Genomic DNA, 9,462 nt, shown 5'->3' with positions numbered 1-9,462 from the left:
ATGTTTAGTTCTTGTGGAGTTATTGAAAAGTTTTCCTTCGAACATTGAAACTAAGGGAGGCTACCTATTATTTATGTGATGTGACTAGATTTGTTGAGTTTGCAAGAATAAAGAAAGAAATAATTGAAGAGCCCATGGGGTCTTGTGGAGTTACCAAAATTTTATATACTTAAGGGCTTTTTAGATTCCATTTCTGTTGTCGCAAAACCTTGAATTCAAGTGTCTAAACGTTAAAAAAGTATAGATATGGATTAAAACTCCTTGAATGCATGTGCTATATGGGATTTTTACTGGGGTTTGCAAACACCGGAGAAACTTGTGGATATTTTGTGTGAGATTTTTTAAAATTTTTAGTGTGTGGGCACTTAAATATTAAAATTGTATGCCACAGGTAGATTCAAACACTACCTCCACTTTGCTAGAATTATCCTAGACCTTATATCAAAAGTACGGAGAGGTTGACCGCGGACAAGAGAAATCTATGCGTCCGCCCGACCCTAACGTTTGGACACTTTTGGTGTGGCCCTTTTCCAAAGATAAGTCAGAATAATACAACACTGCTTTAATGTGGCTAGCTTGCATTTGGAAGTCCGACTTGAACGCCAGGTGGTGACGTGAGTGCAAAGGCAGGGTGCTCCACGTAGCCTAGTGCCTTCTTCCTCGTGAACTCTTGCACCACTCGCCCACGCTTTCTTTTCTTCCTCTTGGAATCCTGCACGCTTCTTCTTTCTCTTCCCCTAAGGTCCTTGATTTTGCACGCCCAAATGAGCTGCTGCTTGAACTTCGAATTTTTACTCGTAGGCCAGATCCTGCTTGATGAAGATGCCTGCAGTGCGGGGGCTTATCATCATCAGCCTAGAAACGCAGCCACGCAGCAGCACAGGCGTAGCGTGCGGGCAGGCGCAGCTCAAAGCATGGGCACTACGTCTCTTCTCAACTCTACAAAGGCAGCGGCGCTTGATCAGAGACAGAGCCGCCCTTATTCTGCTGCCACGCACCGGCGAGCCCTTTATCCCATAACCGAGGAGGAAGAAGAAGAAGCGGAGGCCCAGGAGGCAGAAGAAGAAGAAGAAGAAGAAGAAGAAGCAGAGAGATCTGAGGTGCCCCTCTTGCGATTTCTCAAGTCTTGCTGGTTCGGTTTGCTCTCATGAGGCCCACCGACAAAGCCATATATGTAGATAGCAAAGCTACATCGCAGATTCATCAGAATTAGTCGTCGTCGGTATTACACTAGGTAAATACATATACACACGAGGAGTTGTTTGGTACATTTGTAAATTGCGATCATGGTACATATATGTATATTAACACATCCCTTCTCTTTTTTTACCTCGGTAAGGGTCTCTCTCTCTCTCTCTCTGTGTATCTATATCTGTATCTTTATAATTCACGCACGCCGCCCGGAAAATGTTTGAAAAATACCTGAAAGTTTTGCAGTCGAAGGTTTCCAAATCCTTGGGTGGTTTCTAGCTATAGAGACCTTCCAAATATTTACAGTCGAAGGTTTCCAAATCCTTGGGTGGTTTCTAGCTATAGAGACCTTCCAAATATTTACAATAGCTATTTCCCGAGACGAAGGTTTCCTACCATTTTGGTGAAAACGTTTTTTCGCACAGTGATATATATATACGAAAATGTATATATTATATGCGGATGTATGGATGTATGTACGTACTACATACGTATGCGCGCACTCACACAACCAATGATGAGCACTAAATAAGAGGCTGCTCTCACGCAAATTGAGAATTCCAACTGGTGGAGGTTTGGTGGAAAATCGTAAATGGGCTTAATTAAAATCTCACCCGCTATTTTGCATACAACTTTTCATCTTTTGTCCTTGTCAATCAACTTCTCACTACTTTGGCAAGTGTCTCTGACCCCGGCTCAAAAAACAAAACAAAAAAATCCAGTGTGGCCAGTGTGAATGCAGAAGTGAGAAATGCCATAATTCGTATGCCTTATTGTATTAATAATACAATATATATATTATACATGCGTACTACATACAAAAGAACTGGGGTAGCTTTAGAAAAATAATAATAAGAACCACCGGTGGATTTACAACCTCAAGTTTTTGAAATTCTTTCTTCTTATTTTGGAGCTACACCTTAAAATTTAGAGGGTTTTGAAATTCTTTCTTCTAATTTTGGAGCTACGCTTTAAAATTTAGAGGGTTTTTGAAAATACCAGGAAATAAAATCTCCAAGTAAAAATGTAGTTGCGTAGGTCCATCGTCTATTGTTTGCAGATTCTCTCTCTACCGACGTTAATATTTCCTCTCTCTCTCTCTCTCTCTCTCTCTCTCTCTCTCTCTCCATAGTGATGTTCATATAATTTGAAAGAATAATGAAGGGAATAATAGGACGATATAATATGATACAAAGACAACACCCATTAGTGGGTGGGCATTTCTCGATGGATACTGCATTAGCGCTCCTAGTATTATAATGGTTAGGATATATGTTAGTATTTATGTTGATATTAGAATAACATGACACATTAGTGGGTGGGCACATCATAACTATGGGTAATGTAGTGGTTAGGATGTGTTGGTAATTATGAAAATAACAAGAAGTTGTAAATAGATCTATCTTAATTCAAGCGTGATTGCTTATATCATGTTAAGATACTTTTAATTAATGCGTAAGTTCTTACACCACTGATATCCACGAGAAGAAGCTCCTGCTCAAGCAAATGATGGACGATTGAAGGATGATGAAGTTTGGATTGAAGTGATGGACGATTATTTCTCTGTCGCCGCCGATACTGGAGTAGCAAATCAGTCTATGCTTGCACGGTTTCGCCTCATCGGAGATGCTAAACTCTGGTGGAAATAGTGGTGCCATGACAAGGGAGCCACCGAGCATTCTCAAACGTGGGAAGACATCAAGCAGGCCATGAAGGAAAGATATCTTTCCCCATCCCATGAATCCATAAAGATGAATGAGTTTTTTAGTCTTAGGCAGTGCAGCTTAACTCTTGAGGACTACTATTCTAAATTTATCACTCTTCGGAAGTATGTCCTAGCTATGACTACTTCCCAGCAAGTGGCTCGTTTCTGCCAAGGGTTAAATGAACCCTTAGATTCTCGCCTTGAAGCAATGAGGCCAAGCACATTACAGGATGCTCTCATACGAGCAAAGCCCCTTGTGAAAGAAATGAGGACTGATAAACCTAAGCCTCAAAAGAGATCTTACCCCCTGAGGCAAATCCTAAAGATCAACCCTACAAGAAACCCCAATAGAATTTTCCCTACTACAACAGAGGGCGACAAAGCAACTCTTTTGTCCCCCGCTCGTATGCTGCTTCTTCCAATGGAATTGATTCATGTATAAACTTTTTTTATAAATCTTGTCTTTGGCATTATTGTATTGTGGAAAAATACTATTTTAACAAACCTTGTGAAAAGAGCCTTAATTAAGAAACATGTTTATTTATGTCAAATAGTGTGGTAGGATTAATTAGAAAACAAATTGACGCGTGAGTAGGGTGGAAAGTGGGAGGATGGAATGCCCCGACGGCACCATCCTACGGACGGGTGGACCCGATTAGTCGGGTAGCTTTCCAACAGATTAAGTGAAAGCCTTACGCTAGATAAATAGGTTCTTGGGCAACTCTATTCTAGAAGACTAGGCCAGCGACTGTGCCTTGCATGGATGAGAAAAAAAGCGTTGCCTCTAGAAATTAAGTCCAATTTATGATCAATTACCCTATGGGTGATTTGATTTTTAGAAGATCACGCTCCCCCATGCGGGATAGGACTAGGTCTTACCTATGAATCGTATCCTTGAATCTCTACATGGTCAAGGTGTCGATGAATAGGAAATTTTCTCCAAGTTAAGACTTAGTGAATTATCTTAAGTGTTTCTTCTATTTTAGAAGGGGGGAACCTTACAGTTGATCTCATGAGACTAATGAACCTTCAACAATGAGCGTGGATGTGGTGCCAAAGGGTAATGAGATGAATAGCATTGTCAACCTCATAATGAGCTCCTACTCTCATGGTGGTATTTTGAAGAAAATGTTGATGGCATGTTCGTGTATACAAAAATTCCAAGAAGTTCCCAAAATATATAATGGCAAAATTGCTTTTGAGCTCCTGTGCACAAGTGATTCTTGTCTTTCTCTCATGTATGGAATGGAACAAATATATGACGGCCATTACTGGACCAAAACCAGTGAAGAGTACTATGAAGTTCCTAGGCATTGTGAGGAAGAGCTATTATGGAGAGGTGTTTGAATGCACCAATAGTCTATGTAGGAGCTTCAGAATCAAAGACAAACCAAATAAGATGTCATGGTGTGGTGAGTGTTCGTATATATTTAATTTAGTACTCACACAATATGATGAAGCTACTAATATCTTGAATTGTAGGTAAATTATAAAAAAAAGTACCCCAAATAGGGGATTTCAATCCATGGTATTTTTTCATTATCTTGTTTTTACTGCAAGAGCATGCCTATTTGCGTTGCAAAGTGTGGGGCCTCTGTATACTACTGTTTTCCTGACCTTGCTCATTCAACGAGGCTGATGATACCTATCTAGATTTTTAGTTGAGAGCAGGTGGTGGACGTCCATTTGTTGCATGTAAGCACATGTATTTTGTTTACCTATGTGTCCTTGGGCTCGATGTAAACAATAACATATTCATACACCAACCACATTTGAATAAGGAAGACCTTGCTAGGATTTTGAGTGCCAAAAGGTCAATGCTAGTGTAAGCATGCGGTGCCGAGGGATCGTTTATGTGTATCTCTCCTTGAAAATGGCATGATCACATGCCTTTAGATGTTTTTTTTGTAATTTTATTTATGAATAGTGTCATAAAAGATCTTCATTTCGTAAAATCCATGTCTTGCAACCATCTTTTTTAAAGAGGAAAATACTTGTTTTTTATGATGTTAATGGAATAGAATAGAATGGAATGGAATTCAATTTTACTTTATTGAATATTGAGTGAACAAAGTGGCGACAAAGAACTCCTAATAAAATTAAAAAAATAAAGGGAATCCCCTTATTCTTTTTCGAATAACGAGTGAACAGTGTGGCCCATCGGCATGGTTGGTGAGATTATGGTCTATATGTCGCCAAAGTGGATGACATGCTATGTGATACTTTGGAGTACTAGAGTTATGGCATAGTTATAGCGCCAACACATATAGTCAAGTTTACATTATGGACCGACCATTGTATGTTACTATAGGAGAGTACTTTTCCTTATAGTATGTACTCTTATCTTTTTAGTTATATGGTTGTAAAGAAGAGAAGAAGACAGAAGAAAATGTTGCAATCCATCTCTCTTTTGTGTCTTGCTTTGTGCATGTGTGTTTGCTCTTGAAGGAACTCAAGCTCTCCCTCTCCCCCACATTCTCTTTATGGTATTAGAGCTCCAATTCATGTGAGAGATAAGGAGGCAAGAAAGAGACAAAAACAAAGCAAGGAAGGAAGCGGTACATGGATAAGAGCATCATCATCTCTTCCCCATTATTTAGAAACGACATCCCCTGGGTGGCTTTGGGAGCTACGCATCTCTGATTGAGGAGCTGTCTTCGCAGGCTTGGAGGTGCCTACAAGGTGCATAGTACTTTGTAGGTGCGTTTTGGTCTGTGTTCGGTCACTCTACAAGGTGTTTTTAACATTTCTGGTTGAGAACTGTCTCTGCTCAAAATCTAGTTATTATAGCACAGTAATGCATTTTGGGAGTACAAGCAATGTTTGCCTATATATTGGTGATCTTGGATGTGTGTACATGTACTATAGTCACATTTAGTGACATACAACTTGTGCTGAAGTACCGCGTAGAGGAGCACAAAGAATACTGCTGTGTAACAGCAAATATATCTGACGGAATCAATCAAATTGTTAGTGAGAAGCATGATAAGAACAATTTCCATGCTTGGAAGTTCAGAATAACCAATTTTCTAATGGGAAAGATTTTGAGACTATGTTGAAGGAGACAATGATGAACCTCCAGAATTGCCCCAAAGAGAATGTCACTCGAGTAAATATAAAGGCATTCAAGGACTAGAACCAGGGTGCAAGGAGATACATGTATGGCTTTCAATCAGTGTCACAGAGACAGTGATAGAACACATACATGATGCCAATACTCTGGCAGTTGCATGGCAGAACCTAGTGCAGATGTTCCAGACTAACACAAAGGCAAGGAAATTGATAAGAGCTACATACTGTGGAGAGGAAAAGCATATTGAGTATGCTCTAAAGATCAAGGGCATTGTTGAATCCCTTGGGTTTTTCAATGTATCAGTGGAAGATGATGATTTAGTGAGTGTCTATCTGAATGGGCTTGTCAAAGAGTACAAGCTATTTAAAGCCTCCATTGCAGTCAAAGAGAATATTCCCAACTTTCACGACTTAGTGTCTACATTGGGTCATAGAAGAAAAGTATCTGGATGAGGACTCTTCTTCAAAAAGCAAGAACACATGAGAACAGGCCCTCTACTCCAATTCATGGTCGAGGCCAAGGTGGTGGCCAACATGGAAACCATAATTAACGCTCACCATTGGAGCCAAGTCCACTGGAAGAAATGCTCACCATTGGAGCCAAGTCCACATATGCATCACAAGATCAGTACATTAGTAGAGTCTTTTGGGAGATAAAGTTGGGTGATATAGATAGAGGTGAGGCATGGAATGTCAAGGCTATAACAAACACAAGATCCCTACATTCAGTCTTTTCATACTCTCATCATGATTCAACAGCATTGAGAGTGCATCGGCGGTTATCATGTTATTGTAGTACTTATGGCATAGATTGAATAATCAGTCTCATATTCATAGCTGGGACTACATTGCCCTTGAACCATTGGTAGATGGCACTGAAGAAGACAATGTTGACATTGATGTTAACATCGCAAACATTGAGGAGGCCACCTACGAAGGGCACCATGATACCCTTAGTGATTCTTCTTATAGGAGACAATTTTGCGGTGATAGTAGCTGAAAAAGGAAATCTAGAGAATGCAGACTTCTACATCTTGAAATGCATAAAGGAGAAAGAGCTCTGCAAGATACCTACAAGGACGGATGGGGGAATGCCATTGCACGAGGTTGTTTTATTGTGAAAGGGTTCTTCTATGCATCTAAAGACGAGCAAACCTATGAGTTGTGGGGGGTGACAAGTCGAAGGCCTTGATAGCAACGTATCTTGTACAAGCAATCAAATTTCTAATGGACCCACACCTAGTTAACAAAAATCTGTTTGTCCTATTCCCTGAGTATCTCAATTTTGGATTATCTCTCTCTAGACATTTTCTCTCTTTAGGCCAAAACAGGGTAAAACAAGATCTTTCTTCTATTTCAGAGAGGGGAATAATTACAAGAATAGAAGGGGAGGTTCTTACACCTTTACACCTAAAAAGCTAGAGGGAGGAATCTTACATCCTACCCCACTTAAAAAACGCAAGATGTCCTCATCTCGCAGCTGGAGGATAACTCTTTCCCTTAAGATCCAACTGATTCTAGGGTACCTTATAGTCTGGTCAACCCAATAGAATTCTAGGATAAAGATCCCTTCTACAAGAAGAACATATAGAACTCATTATCAGAGAATAATTCATTCATATTCTTGACACAGTAATGGTCCATCAGACCAAAAATTCCATCTGAACATTTCTCCACTGTAATTTCAGTTATGCAGGTTCTCAATTTGTCATCCCTTAATTAGAGTCACTAGGTCAAGGTCAAATAGCAGCAATCTATAAGCACAATCCACTAATCTCATAGCGATTTGCTGAAGTCACAATCATCATTCTAGTTACTATCATCATCACTAGGATTCGTCCCATTCATCCTTATTGTGGCTTTGTTAAACTCATCTTCTTTTCAGCTAGAATTCAGGAATCATTATCTTTCAATCAGAATCCAAATCAACTCATCAATTCTCAACCAGAATTCTAAAATCATATCAACTAGCATTCGAATTCATCCTCTGGATAGCATTTTTGCTTATAATTTCAAGGTCTTAGATTTACTCGTATATATTGTCAGTAAAAAGAGCTGCAAATATACCCATGGTACGGGTAGTCACGATCCTTGGAATTATAAGGTAAATACCATCATATCTAGGCCTCAAACAAGTTAGGGATTCCATACAATTGTGGTACTTCCATCTGAAGACCCAATTTCCAATTTATGAATTTTTGTTTTGAATATCAATTTGTATGAATTTCATCACACAATTACAATCCTTTACTGGTACTTCATAAATTTTTGACATTTCTCGCTTCTTGGTTGATCCACTTTAGCCAATTCGCTCTCTGATACCAGCTGAAAGATCTCTCCCCCTCCGCGCAACGAAATCGGGGGTGCTAGCAGCGGAAGTAGCACTTCTTGCGTAGGGCAGAGCCTCTCACTCGGGGCCTCGCCGATGGATATCCGGATAAGAGACTAAACCCTCGGTTCTTCCAAAAACCAAACTCGAAAAAACTTTCCTCGCCCAGAAAGCACGGGCGATTCCTCCAGGATATTTTTATTCTAACATAGTCAAGAGTCTTAACTAACCAAACTGATCCGACCAAACCAGTAAGTCACATGGTCAGATCAAGGAAAAGACTTGCACTTGGATCATAGAGACCAACACTTTTTTCCTCATGTCGAGAGGCACAGCCGTTGATTCTTTTCCATAGAACAAGGACTATCCAGGATTTACTTCATCTATCATACCATAACAGAATTGAGTCTTATTTTAGGGATCCATCAATCCAGCCTAACCCCATCCAGTCCCATGGGTTAGCCAACCACCCAACCATTGTAGTGATAGGATCCATTTAGGAATTTGGTTATGTTTTTCCCAGGGTACCAGGGAAAAGAGTTCCTAGGCCCCCTAGCCGGTGCTTCATGCAAACTTCAAGATAGTCACACCACTTACACACCCAATATGAAATTTCCTATTGGGTTTGCAGGTTTGGTTTAATCCTGATGGTTGTTATGTTGAAGACTTTAAAAACAAGTGTAGGTTGGTTGTAAAAGGCAAGAGAGTGGGCAGAATGTTTACATTGAATGTAAACATGCCTGAAGTGAGTGCTGCAATGTTTGCAAATGGTTCAGGAATTGTTGCAGACACAGACATTTGGCATAAAAGAATTGGACATGTGAATGTGCAGAGAATGAAGTCTATGCAGACTAAAGGAATTGTGACAGGGCTGCCAAATTTTAAAGTTGAAGGTATGCAAAAAATATGTGAAGCATGCCAATTTGGAAAGCACACAGCATGTATTTCCACGTAACAGAAATGTGAACAAAAATGCACTAGATGTTGTGCATTCAGATGTATGGGGTCCTACGAAGACCATGTCTATGGGAGGCTGTAGGTATTGATGACCACACAAAGAGAGTGTGGGTATACTTCATGAAGGAGAAGGGTGAGTGTTCACTCATTTTCAGTTTTTCAGAGTTATGGTTGAAAAGCAAATAGGGAAATATATAAAGTGCCTAAG

At 39.9% G+C, this 9,462-nt stretch overlaps 1 long non-coding RNA gene across 1 annotated transcript; it reads right to left on the bottom strand.

Moving 5' to 3' along the window:
* Positions 1–716: 716 nt before the first annotated feature.
* LOC147637244 (uncharacterized) lies at positions 717–1,730 on the bottom strand. Its single transcript, XR_015266157.1, has 2 exons — positions 1,541–1,730; positions 717–1,466 (listed from the first exon to the last, which is right to left on the bottom strand). It is a non-coding gene; the product is annotated as an uncharacterized LOC147637244 (long non-coding RNA).
* Between the last annotated feature and the right edge of the window lie 7,732 nt (positions 1,731–9,462).

The sequence above is a fragment of the Cibotium barometz genome, chromosome 7 (assembly GCF_041138505.1).
Source record: "Cibotium barometz isolate CiBa-2024 chromosome 7, ASM4113850v1, whole genome shotgun sequence".
Lineage (NCBI taxonomy): Eukaryota > Viridiplantae > Streptophyta > Polypodiopsida > Cyatheales > Cibotiaceae > Cibotium > Cibotium barometz.
The sequence above is the reverse complement of the archived record's forward strand: the minus strand, read 5'-3'. Positions and strand labels throughout refer to the sequence as shown.